Source organism: Salvelinus fontinalis, chromosome 5, assembly GCF_029448725.1.
Source record: "Salvelinus fontinalis isolate EN_2023a chromosome 5, ASM2944872v1, whole genome shotgun sequence".
Lineage (NCBI taxonomy): Eukaryota > Metazoa > Chordata > Actinopteri > Salmoniformes > Salmonidae > Salvelinus > Salvelinus fontinalis.
The window spans coordinates 15,470,200-15,493,955 of NC_074669.1; the positions used below are offsets into that span (position 1 = coordinate 15,470,200).

At 42.1% G+C, this 23,756-nt stretch overlaps 1 protein-coding gene across 3 annotated transcripts in view; it reads right to left on the reverse strand.

The window, feature by feature from the left end:
* LOC129855195 (plexin-B2-like) overlaps positions 1-23,756 on the reverse strand; it is a 201,902-nt gene that overhangs the window by 116,475 nt on the left and 61,671 nt on the right. The window contains exon 2 of one of the 3 annotated variants that reach the window (XM_055922607.1): positions 7,774-7,892. The exons of 1 other annotated variant lie outside the window; for it this stretch is intronic. The gene's annotated coding sequence lies outside the window, so the exon portion shown is untranslated. One more of the 3 variants, XM_055922610.1, reaches the window with a different exon arrangement.

Below are 23,756 nucleotides of genomic sequence, written 5' to 3' on the forward strand. Positions count from 1 at the left end.
GCCTTTGACCTTTTTTCAGGCCATTGCAGAAGCCAAATGTGGCTGTGAAGCGTAGGGGGTATAGTGTCTTTTCTGTGTATGACACACCAGTCACAGACTGCAGAGTTGGCATGGCACGACAGGCAGACTGCAGACCTGGGCACAATCCTCTCTGCCCGACCTTGGTGCCTGCCTCCACACCAGAGTGCCAGAGAGAGCTATTGCTATCGCCCCACAGACCGGCCTCTGAAAGACAGCAACAACACAGACACTGGCCCTGACAGACAGCAACAACACAGACACTGGCCCTGAAAGACAGCAACAACACAGACACTGGCCCTGACAGACAGCAACAACACAGACACTGGCCCTGACAGACAGCAACAACACAGACACTGGCCCTGACAGACAGCAACAACACAGACACTGGCCCTGAAAGACAGCAACAACACAGACACTGGCCCTGACAGACAGCAACAACACAGACACTGGCCCTGAAAGACAGCAACAACACAGACACTGGCCCTGACAGACAAAAACTCTGTCAAACAGATAAATGCATAGAAATAGATGGAAATAAACGAGTGAACGAGGGGATAACAACAACGTAAAGGGCGGAAGATATAAGAGGCTGGCAGCGGTCCATACAGAGGCAGCTGGCACTGACATCCTCCACAAACCTGGCAAAGCCAACGGGATGTGAGCACTCTTCAGAGAGAGCGAGGAGGGAGAGAGACAGTGAGTGAGAGAGCGAGAGCGAGAGCGAGAGCGAGAGCGAGAGAGAGAGAGAGAGAGAGCGAGAGAGAGAGAGAGAGGATGGAGAGTGAGAGAGGATGGAGAGTGGGAGAGAGGATGAGGGGGTGTTGTGGTAGTAGATACCACATCTCGGCCTCCAGACTCCTGTGCTAATTAACACAGTTCCACACACAAGGCCCCCTGCCAGCATGCAGAGCTAGCAGGCCGCCCGGCCCAGAACCTAGTCACAGTCTGGAGGGGAGGGGGCTCAGTCAACAGTGACTGCTCAGGTTATGGAAAGAATAGAGAGGGAAGACACATGAAGGGAGGGGGCAGAGGAGAGATGAGGGGGGTGGAAGGACAGGATAGAGGGATGGAGAGGAGGGCAGAAGAGAGGAGAGGAGAGGCCTCGTCTGGAGGTGAGACTGTGCCCCTGTACACCGTCCGTCTGGCGGATGGGGGGATGGAGACGGATGGGTTTGGAGGCAGGGACCCTGAGCCCTGGGCCGCTCGGTCCGGGGAAGGAAGAAGAACAGAAGAAAAGAGGAGAAGAGAGGGAAGGAAGGTGGGAGGGGTAAACCCAATAAGCCTTCACAACACCACAGACACAAATCCTGATTCATTACCTCCCCAGGACCATACATCGGACAGCCAGGAAGGAGAGAGGAAGAGGAGGGAAAGAGAGACAGAAAGAGAGAGAGACGGTCATCCATTATATTGAGTGTAAACAGCGCAACTCAAAAAGTTTTGGTCTCAAGGGGTTTTCACTTGGACGCACCACTTCTAGAGCCAAATATGAACCAGCGTTCCATACTGAGTAACCCCACAAGTGGTTTACTAACCCAGTAAACTACATACAGCCATCGGAGGCCTAGCTGCTCCTCTAGCATAGCCTACACACATCAGTCAGACAGCTGACAGAACTAATCTCCAGCAGTATGTTTTGAACCGTCTAAAGGCATGGAGGGAGATTATTGGTGGGGGTGAAAAAAAGTATAGATTTGCAAAGCGGAGAGGGGTGTACAGATAGCGTGAAGTTACACCGTGCCACAGACTGGAGGTTCAGCGCTCCTCATTTTCAGGCACACCGGGTGAGAGGAGCACCCCGCCACTGTTCCCATTCCATAACAGACACAGGCAAGCCACAGGAACACCACCAGATCACTATTAAACTGTGACCCAATTAATTTCATCGCCACACTCCAGATTCCAACATGAAAGAAAGGTGAGGAGGGAGAGAGGGGAAGGAGGAAGGTTGGGTGAGAAGAAGGAGAGAGGAAGAGAGAGAGAGTAAGAGAGCAACGGAGACAGACAGGGACAAAAATCTTACATTTCACCACATCTTACAAAAAAAATGCAATTACACAGGCCTGAGTATGACAACATCACGACTGTGGAGACGGTGAGTTTGTCTGCGTTAATGGCCACTTGTTCTCCCTTCTGCTAGGCGGTCTGTTGGGTAGGAGCGAGGGGGGCAGAGGAGGGGGTTAGGGGTCCGCCACCTTGTCTCTCTGCTGATGGAGAATAACATGACTCTGCAGGGACTTCAAAGCAACAGCTCTCCATTTCCTGTACTGATTGCAGCCTAATATAAATATGCGGGCAGCAGGGCACACACATTCCGACACACGCCGAGCAAAACCGCACCATTTCTTAAGATTGAAGTGCTTTGTTGAGAAATTATCAAAACACTTCAGTTTGGGGAAAAAGGATTAGATTTTGCTGCTAAGCTTTTGTTTGTTGTGTCACTTCCAAAATATCTATCCACTCGTCCCTACCCAGGGTCACCAATTACGGGCAATTCCATGGTAACAGAGTGATGCTGAGACAAAGGGTGTTCCTCAAAATGCATACTACCGTGTTCCCGAGCACGCAAGTTGGAGCACGGGTGGGTCGGAGTATGAGTCCAAATCAAAGTATGCGAAGCGGAGCACGGAGGGCACTTTTCGAATTTAAGCATGCATCGATAGAAGATTCAACGGAAAGTATTCACAGACATGTGACGCAACCACGTAAAAAACAATATAACATTGATTGAAATCAATGGTGTTCATTATTTGAGATGAAGCAAGAGAAAATAAACTTAACTTCAGAATGAAATGTTGTCCATTCACATCTCATATGTTGCCTAACTACAATATCTTATCTTGATATATGAAAAAATACATACTGTGTTCATTTTGGCATGTTTACCTGCCTACAATACCCACTGTAGTGTGGATAGATCGCATGTCCATAGTGAGTCAATAGGGCTAATGTTGACTGGCTAGATACTACTGTTAGCTAGCTAGATATCCACAAAGAATTGGCCTTGCAAAACATTCGTTTTAGGTCATTTTTATGATTCACATATAACTAGCTCATAATTATGAAGTAAAACATAAAAATATTGCAGATAGATTGCAGGTTCCATCAAAGTAATTGTCTGCATCATTTATAATCCCCCATATATTTTTGAAAATAAATATATACAGTAACAACTTTGGACACACCTACTCATTCAAAGGTTTTTCATTATTTTTTATATTTTCTAAATTGTAGAATAATAGTGAAGACATCAAAACTATAAAATAACCCATATGGAATCATGTAGTAACTTTTAGATTCTTCAAAGTAGCCACCATTTGCCTTGATGACAGCTTTGCACACTCTCAACCAGCTTCACCTGGAATGCTTATCCAACAGTCTTGAAGGAGTTCCCACATATGCTGAGCACTTGTTAACTGCTTTTGCTTCACTCTGCGGTCCAACTCATCCCAAACCATCTCAATTGGGTTGAGGTCGGGTGATTGTGGAGACCAGGTAATCTGATGCAGCACTCCATCACTCTCCTTCTTGGTCAAATAGCCTTACACAGCCTGGAGTTGTGTTGGGTCCTTGTCCTGTTTAAAAACAAATGATAGTCCCCCTAAGCGCAAACCAGATGGGATGGCTTAATGATGCAGATTGCTGTGGTAGCCATGCTGGTTAAGTGTGCCTTGAATTCTAAATAAATGACCGACAGTGTCACTAACAAAGCACCCCCACACAATCACACCTCCTCCTCCATGCTTCACGGTGGGAACCACACATGCGGAGATCATCTGTTCACCTACTCTAAAAAGACACGGCGGTTGGAAATCTCAAATTTGGACTCCTCAGACCAAAGGACATAATTCCACCAGTCTAAAGTCCATTACTTGTGTTTCTTGGCCCAAGCACGTCTCTTCTTATTATTGGTGTCCAATAGTAGTGGTTTCTTTGCAACAATTCGACCATGAAGGCCTGATTCATGCAGTCTCCTCTGAACAGTTGATGTTGAGATCTGTCCGTGAAGCATTTATTTGGCCTGCAATTTCTGAGACTGGTAACTGTAATGAGGGCTACCGAGTGCCGCAGCGGTCTAAGGCACTGCATCTCAGTGCTAGAGGTGTCACTACAGACACCCTGATTCGAATCCAGGCTGCATCACAGACTGTATCACAACCGGCCGTGATTGGGAGTCCCATAGGGTGGCGCACAATTGGCCCAGCGTCATCTGGGTTTGGCCGGTGTAGGCGGTCATTGTAAATAAGAATTGGTTCTTAACTGACTTGCCTAGTTAAATAAAGGTTACATTTAAAATAAAAACATTTACTTATCCTCTGCAGCAGAGGTAACTCTGGGTCTTCCTTTCCTGTGGCGGTCCTCATGAGAGCCAGTTTCATCATAGTGCTTGATGGTTTTTACGGCTGCACTTGAAGAAACTTTCAAAGTTCTTGACATTTTCCGGATTGACTGACCTTCATGTCTTAAAGTAATGATGGACTGTTGTTTCTTTTTGCTTATTTGAGCTGTTCTTGCCATAATATGGACTTGGTCTTTTACCAAATAGGGCTATCTTCTGTATACCACCCCTACCTTGTCACAACACAACTGATTGGCTCAAATACAGTAAGAAGGAAAGAAATTCCACAAATGAACTTTTAACAAGGCACACCTGTTAATTGAAATGTATTCCAGGTGACTACCTCATGAAGCTGGTTGAGAGAATACCAAGCGTGTTTAAAGCTGTCATCAAGGCAAAGGGTGGCTACTTTGAAGAATCTCAAATCTAAAAATATATTTTGATTTGTTTAACACTCTTTTGGCTAGTAAATGTTTCTATATGTGCCATCACTATTATTCAACAATGTAGAAAATAGTAAAAATAACGAAAAACCCTGGGATGAGTAGGTGCGTCCAAACGTTGGTACTGTACATACATACTGGTACTGTACATACAGTGGGGCAAAAAAGTATTTAGTCAGCCACCAATTGTGCATGTTCTCCCACTTAAAAAGATGAGGCCTGTAAATTTCATCATAGGTACACTTCAACTATGACAGACAAAATGAGAAAAAAAAAATTATTTGCAAATTATGGTGGAAAATAAGTGTTTGGTCAATAACAAAAGTTTCTCAATACTTTGTTATATACCCTTTGTTAGCAATGACAGAGGTCAAACGTTTTCTGTAAGTCTTCACAAGGTTTTCACACACCGTTGCTGGTAACCAGGGCCTTGACTGCCCAGGACAGCATAAAAAACTAAACTCCTGTACACAAAGAAAGCCCTTCTTTTTAAGTATGATTGTGAGGGTGGAAGTTGAAGGGGTGGGAGTACCCCCACAGGACATTCATGAGGAAGCTTGGTTTGCCCTTCTCCTCTCCTGCTGAGCACAATGAAGACGATGAAGACGATGGTCCATCAGCATTAGTTCCCCAGGAGATAGAGTTCTGGTGATGTACATGACTCAATCTGCGAGCAACAGGAGTGGAGATCAGACGCAATACAACCCAGCCCCATTAACCACCGCCACGGAGACATGGTTACCGTTGCAGAGCGGCGAGAAGCGCTTAGCTCTGCCCTATCTACTGGCCCGTAATATTATTTTACGCCATGTTCCAGCTCTCTTTACAACCTCAAACATAATTCTGTCTCCATGGCTTAATAAAAATGCATTTATATAGTGGATTTATATAGTGGGGTTCGAAATTATTGACACCCTTAAAAATTGAGCAATAATGGCTGTATAAAATCAATAGTTCAAATACTGAGCTATATTGTATGCTGAAAAAAATTGGGAAATTCTATTACTTTATACTAATATGATTGCTCAGAGCAACCGATTTTGTTTAACAAGTAATATTATTTTTTCTCAAAATGATAGGGTCAAAATTACTGACATCCCTAAATATTCTTAAAAAATATCCTTGCACGCAATGACTACTTTAACCTTATGACTCTAATAACCTGAATTTGTTGGATGCATTTGCAGTAAACTTTTGTGTTTCAGGTTATTTTGATTGATGTTGCGTGCTAGGAATATGTGACCAAATACCAAACTTTGGGCTACTTTATTTATCAGAATCTTATTCGAAATCAATCATTTTGATCCCTATCTCTTTTGAGAAAAAACAATTACTTGTTTATCTGAGCAATTGTACTAGTATAAAATAACATAATTTCCCAATTTTATGGAGCATTCAATATAGGTTAATATTTGAATTATTTATTTTATGCAATCATTATTGCTCATCTTTACAAGGGTGTCAATAAATTCGGACCCCACTGTATTTCTTTATTACCCGCCTGTCCATATCACTGTATCTGCTGCTGTACAAAGGAAAGTAATATCAGCAGAGCTCTGGCCCTCTAGCCTCGTTGAGAGCAGCAGACACAGACTATTATTACCTTGAGCTGTCGCCTGTTCCCCCGTGCCATTCACTCAGGGCCTAATGGATTTTTTATTATAATCAAATGAATACAATATCTTCCCATAAATAGCCTACTTAGAAAGTCCTTTTCTCTGCCTGCAATATGGTTGGATGTCCATCACGCTTGAGTGCAGAGGTGCCACATGTTTAATTCAAAGCCAATGCAATTTACGCACACTGCACACTGAAACACAGACTGTAGTTTTTGTTCTCCCTCCACCCATCTTACCTTCAACGGTCCACGTTTACAAAACCATTTAGGACTGTAGGAACAGACTGTATTGCATAACATTCACTGTATCTGAAAGAACTGGGGTATAAAAAGAGGGTAGCAACAATGTACTATAGGGCACTCAGAGGTAAAGAAAGTGAATAAACTCATTGGAAAGCAGTCCCCTATACATCAGGTCTGGACATCACATCTATCTATGTGGATCTGACAATTGGGGAGTGTTGAGAAGAAAAGAGGGAATCCAATCTCTCACACAGAGGAGCAGAGACAGGCAGGCAAATACACTATGGTCCCAAAATAACCCTGGAGGAATCCATGAATGAAATGACAGGATTGCAGGGGTATTAGAAAACCCGCTGAGGTGGTTGCTAATGCTGTTTATGGTGAGGTATCACCGCTAGCAGGGGAAAAGTCAAACTGTTTGACTGATAAAATATGGACAAGCTTTTCAGATTCGCCAAGTCGAAAATTCTAGGGTCTACCTTGACTTCTAGTTGGCCTACCGCCGATGCAGCGGGCCGGGCATTGACGCATGTATCCGGCGTAAACGGCCAGATATAAAGCCTTTAAAATATATGTGAAGGCCTCTCGAAATGGGGCCGATAAACATAAACCCTGATATCCCGGCTAAGGATGGGATTATTGTTGCGTCAACAACCCCCGTACATAACAGTGATTACTGTCCTCTCTGCAGTGCCATCAGACTAAGGCAACAACTAAGCTAGCAGACAGCCTGGTCCTGATTACCTAGAACTGCCAATTACTGGCTCCATTTCATTATTTATATAGCTAGTCTGTTAGTGCCACACATCCAAATAAAAATATACTTTTCTGACTCCAAGCACTGATATCGGTGGCAGCTGTGTTGAATGGGTCTACAGGGCCTGCTGAATCACACTGGCTTGGGAATTCACTGGATTCAGGCAGTGCCAGTCTGTAAGATACTCAGTGTACCAACAGCTAGATAGCTATAAATCCCTCATGGCTATCAATTCAATATTCAGTACCTGTTTACTACTCAATGTGCTGACAGCTTGGCCTTTGCAGTCGTATCGTAGTCGTATGAAAACAATGGAAAAATAACAGCAATATCTTTAGGGTTTTTTCCTTACTTCCTGTAGAGCTCAATTACTTCCTGTAGTTGCCAAGCAGGAAGTGCACAATCATATCCCTTCGTCGTCTGCTCTCCTGTTTATTCAGGCCTCTCCAGGGTGGCCACAGTAAAGAAGTGCTGAAAGACAAAAAAAACAAAACGTTTTAGACAATTCATCCATTGTGTCACACTGAGGAAAAAGTACCAACAGTATGTTCAAATCTAAACATACATGACTGGTTGAGATCTGTTCTACAGTAAACAACTCTTCTAGTGCCAATACCAAAATGCCTCTGAAAACAATCCCTCCCTTTCTCTTTATCTGGCGAGTGAACACTCACTCAGTTACTGCAGATGTTTCCTATCACCCACTGCTGCCAAGCGGCACCCAGTCAGTGACTGCTAGTGCTAGGGAAAGAAGAAGAAGGAAAGTCTACCATTCGTGCTCCAGTGAATCCTGCAGAAATTTAGCATATCACTCTGCGATTTGTATGTCTCTGGATTTGACATGAACATGTTGGGAGTGTCGTCTGGAGTATCACTCGCCTCACGCCCGTCGCTCCTCTTAAAGTAACTAGGCCTGGCTGGCTGTTTAGCTTATGTTCCCATAAACTCTGACGTCCACATTTCTCAGCCCCGGGGTGCAGATGGCCGATTAGCTCAGTCGGCAGCGTGTCAGCGAGTGAGTGTCTTCTCTGGAAGCACAGGCCCACGATCATACAACACTTTGTTACCCTGAAGAAACATCTGGATAGTCCATCTGTAGATAATCTACAGATTGTGATACCATCAACAAACTCTGTTGATAAACAAATACTTGCTAAAGTTGCAGATTAAAGTTAGGGGTTAGGGCTAGGGTTAAGATAAGTTAAGGTTAGGGTTAGTAGTAGATATTTAGTTTAAATGTTACTGATAGTCTTTCCCAAACTGGCGGCCCGCGAGTCAAATGATTTAATTTGGTCCCTCTAGTTTTCTGAGAACGATAAAAAAAATGTTCTTGTTGGACATAAAAGACTGTAAAAACAGCAGGATATCCGTTTCAAGTGATTTAAAATTTACCAATATTATTATCAAATATAATTATCTGTTCGGGCTTCTTGCGGTCAATTTGACACCTGTCCTAAATCCACTCCGGCTTTGTCTTGGCTGTGTACTTAGGGTAGTCCTGTTTTTCATGGTCTGACAGTCCTTTTGGTGCCTTTTGGCAAAAACCTGTTTTGGCGTTGTCAATATGGGGTATTGTGTAATACTTTCCGAATGCACTGTATTTTCTCAGCACATACAATGCATATGCTTTTGACTGAGGTCCATATGAGGATCTTGATATGCTTTTGATATGCTAAATAAGGACAACTTCTGATGGTCATTTTAGTTTTGCGGACATGCTCAATAATTTGACAAATATTAAATCCATATCATTTTTTAAAGACACTAGAGCTGTGTTTGAATACTAACCGCACTAACCATGTGATGGAAATTGAGTATGTAGTATGCTTATTGGTTATACTATGGATATAGTTAGTATACCAAAAGTACCCAGATGTTCCCGGAAAAATGCCAAAATAAGAAGTATACAAGCAATGGACACTATTTCCATGCTTTTAGGACCATAATGCAATTCTTTAGAAAATAGGCATGGTTTCACAACGTTTTCAGATTTGAAGAAAATGGCAGAAAATATGCAGTCGAAGTCCGAAGAGATCGGATACAAATGTAAGTAAACATTGGCCAAAAAAAGCGTAATAACATGAAAACAACCTAACCAGTTCTGCTAGGTCGAGTAAAATGGTCAGAGTGAGGTGTTGCCTCATTTGTATCTGGAAGTAGCTAGCCTCGGCCAGGGCGTCCAGTGTGCGCTCTGATACGCTCAGAGCGCGAAACGCTCTGAATTTAGGAATGGACAATCTGACAATGCTTTGGATTTACGAATGCCCAGAGCACACTGAGCGCACTCTGTCACTCGAGATTGAATTTATGAACACACCCAAAACCGTAGAATGTCTAGCTAGTAAAATGTTATGCTAACAAGCTAGCAAGAGGTTAATAGAATAACAATTTAGCATAACAACTTTCCGTAGACAGGCGAAGCGCTAGTACGCTCAACTGAAAGGATACCGTTTGTTTACAGTATACTAAAATGAACTAATAGTATATACTTATTTAGTATGTAGTACTGTATACAGTATGGGTATTCGAACACAGCTTAGTTATAATTTTTGTATTCCCTCTGCATTAAGGCTGGTAGCCTGGCAACTGGTAGCATAGCAACAAGAATTCCAACTGGCATTTTTGAATTTGGGTGATACAAAGAGTTGGTAAACAGTGTGTGGTCGAACGGACAACTGGAGAAACAAAGAAGTGAGAAGCTGTTCAGAAAATACCTCAAAGAAGTCAATGCTAAAGTGAGTAGCTCATTTGAGATGTTTTATTTATCTTAGTAACTAGAATCAAGAACGGTAGCTAATTCGGCCAGCTCCAAGTAGGGCTTTCTAGCTAATAACTAGGCTTGATATGGGGGTAAAAGCTAACTGGTAGCCTAGCTAACGTTAGCTAACAAATAACAAAATTGCCAACCCTTCAGGGATTACATTTTTTGCACCTATCAAGCCTCAAGGTGACAGCTAATGTTTTAAAAGTTTTAGGAGTATATTGTATTACTAGTTATTATAAGATAGCTAGCTAACTAACTTAACTAGCAACTTGGCTAGCTAACTTGTTCCAGTTAGTTTTCACGTCATGAATGAAGCAGGTACCTTGTGGTATGGTTATATGAAATGACAATATTTTCTTGCAATATCGAAAAATGTTGACAAATATTTTATGCATTGACAGTTTGGAGTGGATCACAGACCCAAACTACCACGTTAGGTCTGGACTGCGAGGGACCACAGCTGACGACCAAATCTGCTCCCATCACATCCAGCATCCATAACAAACAGGGCTGGCAAAGGGTATTGAGGGTCTGCAACTTTTATTTTCATGTTAAATATTTATTTTAATTTTTTTAAGTTTGGCTTACTTTTGCATCTTTACAGAAAACATGTGTTGTAATTGGAGCTCTGGATTTGCTGTGCTGCATTTTCTATACAGAAATAACAGATGTGCTTTCGAAATAGCAACTTGGATTAAATGTGATGTTTGCCTTTCCATGCCTTCTAGCCTACTACTGAATATAGTGCTGTATGCTCAGGTATGTCAGGTCAAATCATTTGGCCACTGGACATTGATCTTGAGATGGATTTAGCCCGTTTTCGTTTAGACATACTAGGATCAGTATTACATATCATGTAAGGATATCTATTGAAATTATGATTTTTATTTAAAAAAAATACAGATACATAAATTATTTGGTAATGACTACAAATATGATCAATTTCAGAAAATATGTGGATTCGTTCATGCCTAAGTATAATGTCTTAGATATGTCAGTCAGCATGTTTACGCATACCCTTTCCGGAGTTAGAATATTCTACAAATATATCAGGAGGGTGCACACGCATCGGGTTTGTGTCTTGAATGTATCTCACCCCAGACACAGTGTCTTCGGAATGTATTCAGACCCGATGACTTTTTCCACATTTTGTTAAGTTACAGCTTTATTCTAAAATTGATTCAATATTTTTTTTTTCTCAGGGATCTACACACAATACCACAAAGATAAAGTGAAAACAGGTTTTTAGAAGTACCTTATTTACATAAGAAATCAGACCCTTTGCTATGACCCTCGAAATTGAGATCAGATGCCTCCTCTTTCCATTTATCTGTTTCCATTGATCATCCTTGAGAAGTTTCTACAACTTGATTGGAGTCCACCCGTGGTAAATTCAATTGATTGGGACATGATTTGGAAATGCACACACCTGTCTATTTAATGTCCCACAGTTGACAGTGCATGTCAGAGCAAAATCCAAGCCATGAGGTCGAAGGAATTGTAGAGCTCCAAGACAAGATTGCCTCGACACAGGATTGTGTAAGGATATGGAACCAAAACATTTCTGCAGCATTGAAGGTCCACAAGAACACAGTGGCCTCCATCATTCTTAAAATGGAAGAAGTTTGAAACCGCCAAGACTTTTCAGAGCTGGCCGCCTAGCCAAACTGAGCAATCGTGGGAGAAGGGCCTCTGTCAGGGAGGTGACCAAGAACCCGGTGGTCACTCTGACAGAGCTCTAGAGTTCCTCTGTGGAGATGGGAGAACATTCCAGAAGGACAACCATCTCTGCAGGACTCCACCAATCAGGCCTTCATGGTAGAGTGGCCAGATGGAAGCCACTCCTCAGTAAAAGGCACATGACAGACCGCTTGGAGTTTGCCAAAAGGAACCTAAAGACTCTCAGACCATTAGAAACAAGATTCTCTGTCCTGAATGCCAAACATCACATCTGGATGAAACCTGGCACCATCTCTACAGTGAAGCATGCTGGTGGCAGCATCATGCTATGGTGATGTTTTTCAGCGGCAAGGGACTGGGAGACTAGTCAGGATCAACAGAAATCTGAACGGAGCAAAGTACAGAGAGATCCTTGATGAAAACTGGGGCAAAGGTTCAACTTCCAACAGGACAACCACCCTAAGCACACAGCCAAGACAAAGCAGAAGTGGCTTTAGGACAGGTCTCTGAATGTCCTTGAGTGGCCCACCCAGAGCCCGGACTTGAAACCGATAGAAACATCCCTGGAGAGACCTAAAAATAGCTGTGCAGCCACACTACCCATCCAAACTGACAGAGCTTGAGAGGATCTGCAGCGAGGAATGGGACAAACTCACCAAATAAAGGTTTGCCAAGAAGACTCGAGGCTGTAATCCCTGCCAAAGGTGCGTCAAAAATGTACTGAGTAAAGGGTCTGAATACTTATAAATGTAATAAGGCTATAATGTAACAAAATGTAGAAAAGTTCAAGGGGTCTGAATACTTTCCGAAGGCACTATATCACCCTGGACTCATACGGTAGCAGGGAGATTTAAGGTCCGGATTGGATGCATGTAGAAACTGTCCCATTACAGAGACTATCCTAGCTCCGTAAAATATTCAAGGAATATACACAGTGTTCAAAACATTGAGATCACCTTCCTAATATTGAGTTGCACCCTTTTGCCCTCAAAACAGTCTCAAGGTGTCAAACGTGTTCCACAGGGATGCTGGCCCATGTTGACTCCAATGCCTCCCACAGTTGTGTCAAGTTGGCTAGATATCCTTTGAGTGGTGAGCCATACTTTTTAATACACAAGGGAAACTGTTGAGCATGAAAAACCCAGCAGTGTTGCAGTTCTTGACACACTCAAAAACTGATGTGCCTCGAACCTACTACCATACATTGTTCAAATGCATTTACTACATCCTTTGTCTTGCCCATTCACCCTCTGAATGGCACACATACACAATCCATGTCTCAATTGTCTCAAGCCTTAAAAATCATTCTTTAGCTAGTCTCCTCCCCTTCATCTACACTGATTGAAGAGGATTTAACAAGTGACATCAACAAGGGATCATAGCTTTCACCTGGATTCACCTGGTCAGTCTGTTTTCATTCTATAGCTAGAGGACTACTGATATCTCCAGAAGTGATCAGCATCATTTTTGTCTCAGTTGACTAGTACTGTCTTTTTGCTAGCTAGGACCATCTACTTTAAGTGTGGCCTGTTTTCCCAGTAGCCTACTTGGTGGGTGAACTGTTGACTGCTCATAACTTGCAGATGATCGTTGACACATAAATCAGGATAAAGGGGCAGAATAATTTGTGACTTGTTTTGGTAATCAGTGGCTGTATTGCAGGGGGAGTGGTTTCTCCTCTCATAGGCAATCAGCAATTAGTACAGGGAGGTGAGCTCTTCACCTATGCTAGGTAATTAGCAATTAGTGTTAGTACTTCAGTCTCTAGGCTATGCTCAAACATTACACCCCAACCCGAGCACTCCGTTCTGCCTCCTCTGGTCTTTTGGCCCTCCCACCCCTATGGGAGGGCATCGCCCTCAGCCCAGTCCAAGCTATTTTTTGTGATGTTACCTGAAGCTAGGGTAGTAGAGTCCCTGCCCATCTTTCGAAAGCACCCGAAACCCTACCTCTTCAGAGTATTTTAAATAATCCCTCTCCTCCCTCGATTTCCCCCCTTCTCCTTTTTTAGCTCTGACTTTGCTGATAGCTACTTTGTTCAGGAAAAGTGATATGTGGTTGTCCTACCTAGCTGTTATAGGATGAATGCACTAACTGTAAGTTGCTCTGGATAAGAGCATCTGCTAAATGACTCAAATGTAAATGACATGGAAAGAGCTGGAGTTCTTAATGTGTTGTACACTCAGTATAAGTGTAGGTGGCTATTTGTACGATTCCTCTCTAACAGACAACTTCCTCCAGAATTTCAGAAATCACATTCTAGGGCAAAATACCCATTGTTCTCATGGAGCAAAACTGTTTTGTTTATGCATACTTAGATTGTGCCGCTCAGTGGAGGTCTTTAAACAGGAGCCCAGTTCAGCTCCATACAGTTTTTGCCAGATCTGGATGATAGTTCACTAACTCCATAGTCACTGAAACACAGCACCCCCACCCCCTGCCCGTTAAATGCTCACTAGGCATTAGATCATGTTGTAGGAAGACTGTGCTCTTACAGAGAGGATAAATTGTGTACAAGAGATCCACCACTGTGGCTCTCCAAAGCGCTTAGTATTTACATGACAGTTGCGAGGGGCAGGCCTTGTTTGCAGGGGCTTGAGTGGAGGAGTGTTTGTGGCCCGGAAGCCGGATCTGTTCCAACCGTGCCCGGGCAAGAGAGACAGAGTCCAGTCAGCCTCGACAGCTTGGATACTCACAGGAGGTGATGGGATACTGGAGGGCTGGTATACCATATTGAGGTTGAGGAGGGAAAGGATGTGAGTAGGATGGGTAAGAACTTTTAAAAATTATTATTTTAGAACCCCAAGGACTTGGCATCTACAGTGTTGCATGAGCAAAATCTAAAAGTAGGCCCTTTGATGAAGACCTGAGCTGTGGGTATCATCTGTATATGCTTGGGTTGAGGCAATCATCATTCAGCTAGACCTTGAGGGAAAGAACAGCAATATTTTTGCAGATTTTACACATTCCAAGCATGTTATGCCTCCGTGTGATATGAAATACCTTCCTTTAATCATGATTTAAAAAAATGCTGGGAATTGAATAATACATATAATATTGCCTCGGAGGACAATATAATCAGCTAAAGTATGTTGGCTATAATGATCAAAATCTACATTGTCTTCAATTAAACAGTGTTTTTCCAACAGAATTGCGTCTCCCTTCAAATTGGACAATATATTCAGCAAGACAGCTGTGTTTGGTTAAGAAAGATTACATGAAACGTCTCGATAGCCCCAAGGATGCATGTTACTTATTATTTGCAGACCATTGCTGCAATTTCATCCGTATTTTCAATAGATCCCGTCATTTAAATTGGGATGATTACTATGATTCTGTGTGACAAAGTAATTATTCCCACTCGTCTTTGAGGATGCCTACTTATATTCTGAATGTCATAAAGAGGTCTTTTGATGTTTCAATGTTTTTTTTTTCCTCCTGATTAACCTGAACAAACTTAAAATGTGTCAGTGGAAGTGTATCGCCTAAAAGCCTACTGCGTTTGTTTAGGGGATTTTATTATTTTTTACATGTAATATCCCTTTAGAATATAAAGTGGCAGCATTTTTAAATAAGGTTATTTAAATTTTTAAAGAGCTTTTTATAGTATGTGAAACTTGAAAGAAGTCTTCTAGGCCTGTATTCTCCAAATTAACACATTGAGTGTTGGACCAAATAAGTTATTTTCACGAGGAAATTAGTGTGACAACCTCTCAAAGTTACAAGTCACTGAAAATGTATTAAACTCATGTCAAGCTAATTGATACAAAAATATATATATATGTTTTACACATATACCGGTCAAAACTTTTAGAACACCTACTCATTAAAGGGCTTTTCTTTATGTAGTAACCAGAAAAGTGTAAAACAAATCAAAATATATTTATATTTTAGTATCACGCCCTGACCTTAGAGAGCCTTTTTATTTCTCTATTTGGTTAGGTCAGGGTGTGATTTGGGTGGGTATTCTAGTTTTTCTATTTCTTTGTTGGCCGGGTATGGTTCCCAATCAGAGGCCGCTGTCTATCGTTGTCTCTGATTGGGGATCATACTTAGGCAGCCTTTTTTCCACCTTTAGTTTGTGGGATTTGTTTTTTCGTTAGTTGCCTGTGTGCACGCCATTAGTTTCACGTTTCATTTGTGCTTGATTGTTTTGTTTGGTGAGTTTCGATATTATTAAAAGAAGTTGAACTCTACGCACGCTGTGCCTTGGCCCATTCATTTCAACGAACGTGACATTTAGTTTCTTCAAGTAGCCACTCGTTGCCTTGAGGACAGCATTGCACACTCTTCGCATTCTCTCAACCAGCTTCACCTGGAATGCTTTTCTAACAGTCTTGAAGGACTTCCCACATATGCTGAGCACTTATTGGCTGGTTTTCCTTCACTTTGCGGTCCAACTCATCCCAAACCATCTCAATTGGGTTGAGGTCGGGAGATTGTGGCGGCCAGGTCATTTGATGCAGCACTCCATCACTCTCCTTCTTGGTCAAATGGCCTTTACACAGCATGGATGTGTGTTTGGTCATTGTCCTGTCGGGGAAAAAAAGATTGTCCCACTAAGCGCAAACCGGATGGGATGGTGTATCGCTGCAGAATGCTGTGGTAGCCATGCTGGTTAAGCGTGCCTTGAATTCTAAATAAATCACTGACAGTGTCACCAGCAATACCCCATCACACCACCTCCTCCATGCATCACGGTGGGAACCACACATGCAGAGATCATCTGCTCACCTACTCTGCGTCACAAAGACATGGCGGTTGTCAAATTTGGACTCATCAGACCAAAGGACAGATTTCCACCAATCTAATGTCCCGTGCTCGTGTTTCTTGGCCCATGCAAGTCTCTTTTTCTTATTGGTGTCCTTTAGTAGTGGTTTCTTTGAAGCAATTTGACAATGAAGGCTTGATTCACTCAGTCTCCTCTGAACAGTTGATGTTGAGATGTCTGTTACTTGAGCTATTTGGGCTGACATTTCTGAGGTTGGTAACTCTAACAAACCTATCCTCTGCAGCAGAGGTAACTCTGGGTCTTCCTTTCCTGTGGCGGTCCTCATGAGAGCCAGTTTCATCATAGCGCTTGATGGTTTTTGCGACTGCACTTGAAGAAACTTTCAAAGTTCTTGACATTTTCCGGATTGACTGACCTTCATGTCTTAAAGTAATGATGGACTGTCATTTCTCTTTGCTTATTTGAGGTGTCCTTGCCATAATATGAACTTGGTCTTTTACAAAATCCGGTTATCTTCTGTATACCACCCCTACCTTGTCACAACACAACTGATTGGCTCAAATGCATTAAGAAGGAAAGAAATTCACACATTAACTTCTAGCAAGTCACACCTGTTAATTGAAATGCATTCCAAGTGACTACCTCATGAATCTGGTTGAGTGAATGCCAAGAGTGTGCAAGCTGTAAAGGAAAAGAGTGGCTACTTTGAAGAATTTGAAATATATTTTGATTTGTTGAACACTTTTTTTGGTTACTACATGATTCCATATACGTCAACAGTGAAGAGGGGACTCCGGGATGATGGGATGGGATGCTCTTAATCTTTTCTTTTTATTGGCCAGTCTGAGATATGGCTTTTCCCATATTTTTCCCCCAGAGTTGCCTAGAAGGCCAGCATCCCAGAATCACCTCTTCACTGTTGATGTCGAGACTGGTGTTTTGTGGATACAATTTAATAAAGCTGCCAGTTGAGGACTTGTGAGGGGTCTATTTCTCAAACTAGACACTCTAATGTACATGTCCACTTGCTCAGTTGTGCACCGGGGCCTCCCACTCCTCTTTCTATTCTGGTTAGTGCCAGTTTGCACTGTTCTATGAAGGGAGTAGTACACAGCGTTGTACGAGAGCTTCAGTTTCTTGGCAATTTCTTACACGGAATAGCCTTCATTTCTCAGAACAAGAATAGACTGACGAGTTTAAGAAGAAAGTCCTTTCTTTCTGGCCATTTTGAGCCTGTAATCGAACCCACAAATGCTGATGCTCCAGACACTCAACTAGTCTGAGGGACCGTTTTATTGCTTCTTTAAATCAGCACAACAGTTTTCAGCTGTGCTAACATAATTGCAAAAGTGTTTTCTTGTGATCAATTAGCCTTTAAAATTATAAACTTGGATTAGCTAACAATGTGCCATTGGAACATAGGAGTGATGGTTGCCAATAATGGGTCTCTGTACGCTTATGTAGATATCCCATAAAATATCTGCCGTTTCCAGCTACAATAGTAATTTACAACATTAACAATGTCTACACTGTATTTCTGATCAATTTGATGTTATTTTAAAATGGACAAAACATTTGCTTTCTTTCAAAAACAAGGATATTTCTAAGTGACCCCAAACTTTTGAACGGTAGTGTGTATATATTTATATGGGATAAGGTTAAGTTCTCTCTCAAGGGGGTACCACCCCTCAGATTCACCAGGCCCAACAAAAAGATGAGAAAATGTAATATTTTGTTCGCTCCCGTGCACTTTAATTCATTCATCCCCAAACACCTCTTTGCACTGGGGCTCAGCCAAGGCCCAAGGGGAAGATGATTGACACTTCATAACCCATGTGGATACCCCAGACCGTGCCATTAGCATGCAATTTACATGATCATATGGGAGCAAGCGGCAGGAACTCTGAACAACAGAAGCAGATGAAAGAAAAGCATATGAATCTTTTACTTAGCTAACCCTAAGCACACTTTTCTTAATTTTTTTATTTCACCATTATTTAACCAGGTAGGCCAGTTGAGAACAAGTTCTCATTTACAACTGCGACCTGGCCAAGATAAAGCAAAGCAGTGCGACAGAAACAACAACAACACAGAGTTACACATAAACAAACGTACAGTCAATATCACAAAAGAAAAATATCTATGTACAATGTGTGCAAATGTAGGGAGGTAGACATGAAATAGGCCCTAGAGGCAATTAATACTGGAGTGATAGATGTGCAGATGATGTGCAAGTAGAGATACTGGGGTGCAAAAGAGCAAGAGGGTAAGTAATAATATGGGGATGAGGTAGTTGGGTGTGCTATTAACAGATTGGCTGTGTACAGGTACAGTGATCGGTAAGCTGCTCTGACAGCTGATGCTTAAAGTTATAAAGGGAGATATGACTCCACAATGAGTGGGACCCCCCATATTACAACGCAGGCTGCACAAAAAACTGGGGTATCTGACATTTCAGCTGAACCATATTTTGTCTGGAGTTATCAGCAGGCAATAACAATCCCTGGGAAAAGTGTGACGGGATCGGGGAGAGAAAATAGAGCACAGGAGTTCTCACCTAAATACACAGTAGATTATAGAGGAGTACACTGAGGAAGAGCTGCTGTCTGATTTCTAAGTCTAGCACAGATGGAACCCAGTCGCTCCTGACTCCCGGCTAAGGGATGCAGACTAAGACTCAGTGTTAGTGGTTTTATGGTTTAGCAGATTTCACAGTGAACCCCAGAAAGTTTACAGAGGTGGCGACGGGTTGTGGGCTCCAACCCAAACACAGCTGCCTGACGGTCATGATAATATTTGTCTTTTACTAACATGAATTATGGGAGTTGTAGTTATTATTCACTGTCGGGGTATATGAGAATAGCCAAGATGCTTGTGTTTTGCACAAAACAATACTAATATCTGTTATTCTTCACATCTCGATTCACTGACATTTTCAACCTCTCCCTGACCGAGTTTGTAATACCAACATGTTCAAGCAGACCATCATAGTCCCTGTGCACACGAAAGCAAAGGTAAACTGCCTAAATGACTACTGTCCCGTAGCACTCAAGTCGTAGCCATGAAGTGCTTTGAAAGGCTGGTCATGACTCACATCAACATGCCGGAAAACCTAGACCCACTCCAATTTTTATACCGCTCCAACAGATCCACAGATGACGCAATAGCGCTCCACACTGCCCTTTCCCACCTGGACAAAAGGAACTCCCATTTGTGAATAATGTTCACTGACTACAGCTCAGCATTTCAACACCATAGTGCCCACAAAGCTCATCACTAAGCTAAGGACCCTGGGGACTAAACACCTCCCTCTGCAACTGGAACATATACTTCCTGAAGGGCCACTCACAGGTGGTAAGGGTAGGCAACAACACATTTGCCACACTGATCCTCAACACTGGGGACCCTCAGGGGTGCGTGCTTAGTCCCCTCTACTCCCTGTTCACCCACGACTTTGTGGCCAAGCACGACTCCAATACCATCATTAAGTAAGCAGACGACAAAACAGTGGTAGGCCTGATCACCAACAACAATGAGACAGCCAGAGATCTGGCAGTGTGGTGCCAGGACAACAACCTCTCCCTCAACGTGAGCAAGACAAAGGAGATGATTACGGACTATAGAAAAAGGAGGGCCGAACACACCCCCATTCACATCAATGGGGCTGTAGTGGAGCGGGTCGAAAGTTTCAAGTTCCTTGGTGTCCCCATCACAAACAAACTATCATAGTCAAAACACACCAAGACAGTCGTGAAGAGGGCACGACAACACCTTTCCCCCCCCCCCAGGAGACTGAAAAGATTTGTCATGGGTCCTCAGATCCTCAAAAAGTTCTTTGGCTGCAACATCGAGAGCATCCTGACCGGTTGCATCACCACCTGGTATGGCAACTGCTCAGCATCTGACCGTGAGGCGCTACAGAGGGTAGTGTGTACGGCCCAGTACATCACTGTGGCCAAGCTTCCTGCCATCCAGGACCTATATACTAGGCAGTGTCAAAGAAAGGGCAAAAAAAAGTGTCAAAGACTCCAGCCACCCTAGTCATAGACTGTTCTCTCTGCTACCGCACGGCAAGCAGTACCGGAGCGCCAAGTCTAGGTCCAAACGTCTCCTTAACAGCTTCTACCCCCAAGCCATAAGACTGCTGAACAATTAATTAAATCAAATGGTCAACAGGACTATTTACATTGACACCCCCCCCCCCCCCATTTGTTTTTACACAGCTGCTACTCCCTGTTTATTATCTATGAATAGTCACTTTACCCCTACCTACAAGTACAAATTACCTTGACTAACCTGTACCCCCGCACATTGACTCGGTACCGATACCCCCTATATAAAGCCTCATTCGTTATTGATATTTTATAGATAATTTTTTTAGGGGGTAGATCAGCTTTAATATTGCAGATTGTAGCTAACTGCATCATTTCCAATCCCCCGTATGTATGTATGTATGTATGTATGTATGTACACACACACACATAGTTGAAGTCGGAAGTTTACATACACTTAGGTTGGAGTCATTAAAACTAGTTTTTCAACCACTCCACAAATTTCTTGTTAACAAACTATGGTTTTGGCAAGTCAGTTAGGACATCTACTTTGTGCATGACACAAGTAATTTTCCAACAATTGTTTAGACAGATTACTTCACTGTATCACAATTCCAGTGGGTCAGAAGCTTACATACACTAAGTTGACTGTGCTTTGACACAGCTTGGGAAATTCCAGAAAATTATGTCATGGCTTTGGAAGCTTCTGTTGGGCTAATTGACATCATTTGAGTCAATTGGAGGTGTATCTGTGGATGCATTTCAAGGCCTACCTTCAAACTCAGTGCCTCTTTGCTTGACATCATGAGAAAATCAAAAGAAATCAGCCAAGACCTCAGAGAAGAATTGTAGACCTCCACAAGTCTGGCTCATCCTTGGGAGAAATTTACAAACACCTGAAGGTACCACGTTCATCTGTACAAACAATAGTACGCAAGTATAACCACCATGGGACCACGCAGCCATCATCCCGCTCAGGAAGGAGACGCATTCTGTCTCCTAGAGATGAACGTACTTAGGTGCGAAAAGTGCAAATCAATCCCAGAACAACAGCAAAGGATATTGTGAAGATGCTGGAGGAAACAGGTACAAAAGTATCTATATCCACAGTAAAACGAGTCCTATATTGACATAAACTGAAAGGCCGCTCAGCAAGGAAGAAGCCACTGCTCCAAACCCGCCATAAAAAAGTCAGACTATGGTTTGCAACCGCACATGGGGACAAAGATCGTACTTTTTGGAGAAATGTCCTCTGGTCTGATGAAACAAAAATAGAACTGTTTGGCCATAATGACCATCGTTATGTTTGGAGGAAAAGGGGGACGCTTGCAAGCCGAAGAACACCAGCCCAACTGTGAAGCACGGGGGCGGCAGCATGATGTTGTGGGGGTGCTTTGCTGCAGGAGGGACTGGTGCACTTCACAAAATAGATGGCATCATGAGGTAGGAAAATTATGTGGATATATTGAAGTAACATCTCAAGACATCAGTCAGGAAATTAAAGCTTGGTCGCAAATAGGTCTTCCTAATGGACAATGACCCCAAGCCTATTTCCAAAATTGCAGAAAAATGGCTTACGGACATCAAAGTCAAGGTATTGGAGTGGCCATCACAAAGCCCTGACCTCAATCCTATAGAAAAGTTGTGGGCAGAACTGAAAAAGCGTGCATGAGCTAGGAGGCCTAGAAACCTGACTCTGTTACACTAGCTCTGTCAGGAGGAATGGGCCAAAATTCACCCAACTTATTGTGGGAAGCTTGTGGAAGGTTACCTGAAACGTTTGACTCAAGTTAAACAATTTAAAAGCAATGCTACCAAGTACTAATTGAGTGTATGTAAACGTCTGACCCACTGGGAATGTGATAAAAGCTGAAATAAATCATTCTCTACTATTATTCTGACATTTCACAATCTTAAAATAAAGTGGTGATCCTAACTGACCAAAGACAGGGAATTTTTACTCGGATGAAATGTTATGAATTGTTTAACTGAGATGAAATGTATTTGACTAAGGTGTATGTAAACATCCGACTTCAACTGTGTGTGTGTGTGTGTATGTATTTTAGTACCAGTCAAAGGTTTGGAAAAACCTACTCATTAAATAGTTTATTTTTAGTAAAAATAGTAGTAGTAAAATAAAGAAAAACCCTTGAATGATTAGGTGTTCTAAAACTTTTGACCGGTTGTGTACATACATACACATTTATATGTATGTATGAGAAATAAACAATTTGTGACACATAACATTTTTTATTTGATATGTCTGCATATGTTCTTTCATAGTTTTGATGTCTTCACTATTATTCTACAATGTAGAAAGTAGTACAAAGAAAAACCAGGGAATGAGTATACTATACATACGAAAAAAAATTAAACATTTTTTCTATATTTTCCTTTTATTATTTTCCGCTAACCCTACCACCCCTACCCAAATTGGAGTAAACTAATGAACACCACCACTTAGGCTTCCATTTCCAACTTACTACACACTATATACATTTTAGAGACACAATCTATTTTACAATAGTTATATTTCATTATATACTTTGTTTGTTTTTAGTCCTGTCCTTCCTCTACCTCTCCATCCAGTTTGATTTATTTTTTTACTGTTTCAAAAGTTATGAACCTATGTACTTTTTACAGACACAGTATATTTTACATTTATCTTTAGTCCCACCCTTCAGCTGCATTCAACTCCATCCATATTGGATTTATTTTTGCCATATTTTTGAACTGTGCTGTTTCAAAAGTTCTGAACCTTTCTATTCTCATTGTTTCTACAGATTGTAAGTTAAAGAAACATTTTTGCTAAAAGTATTATTATATCATTGATCGATTGACTATAACTTTTCAATTCCCCATGTATTGCTTTCTGCAGCGTTAGCTCCAGGTAAATGTTGCAATTCTTCAGCCATTCCTGGACATGTGACCAAAAACAAGCTACATATGGACAGTACCAAAATAAATTATCTACTGACTGTCTCTTCACAGCAACATCTGCAGAGCTGGGAAGGTTGTATCCCCCATATAACATTCTATTGGCTGTACATTTTCTCAACTCTATTTATTTTACTGCATTGTTGGTTAAGGGCTTGTAAGTAAGCATT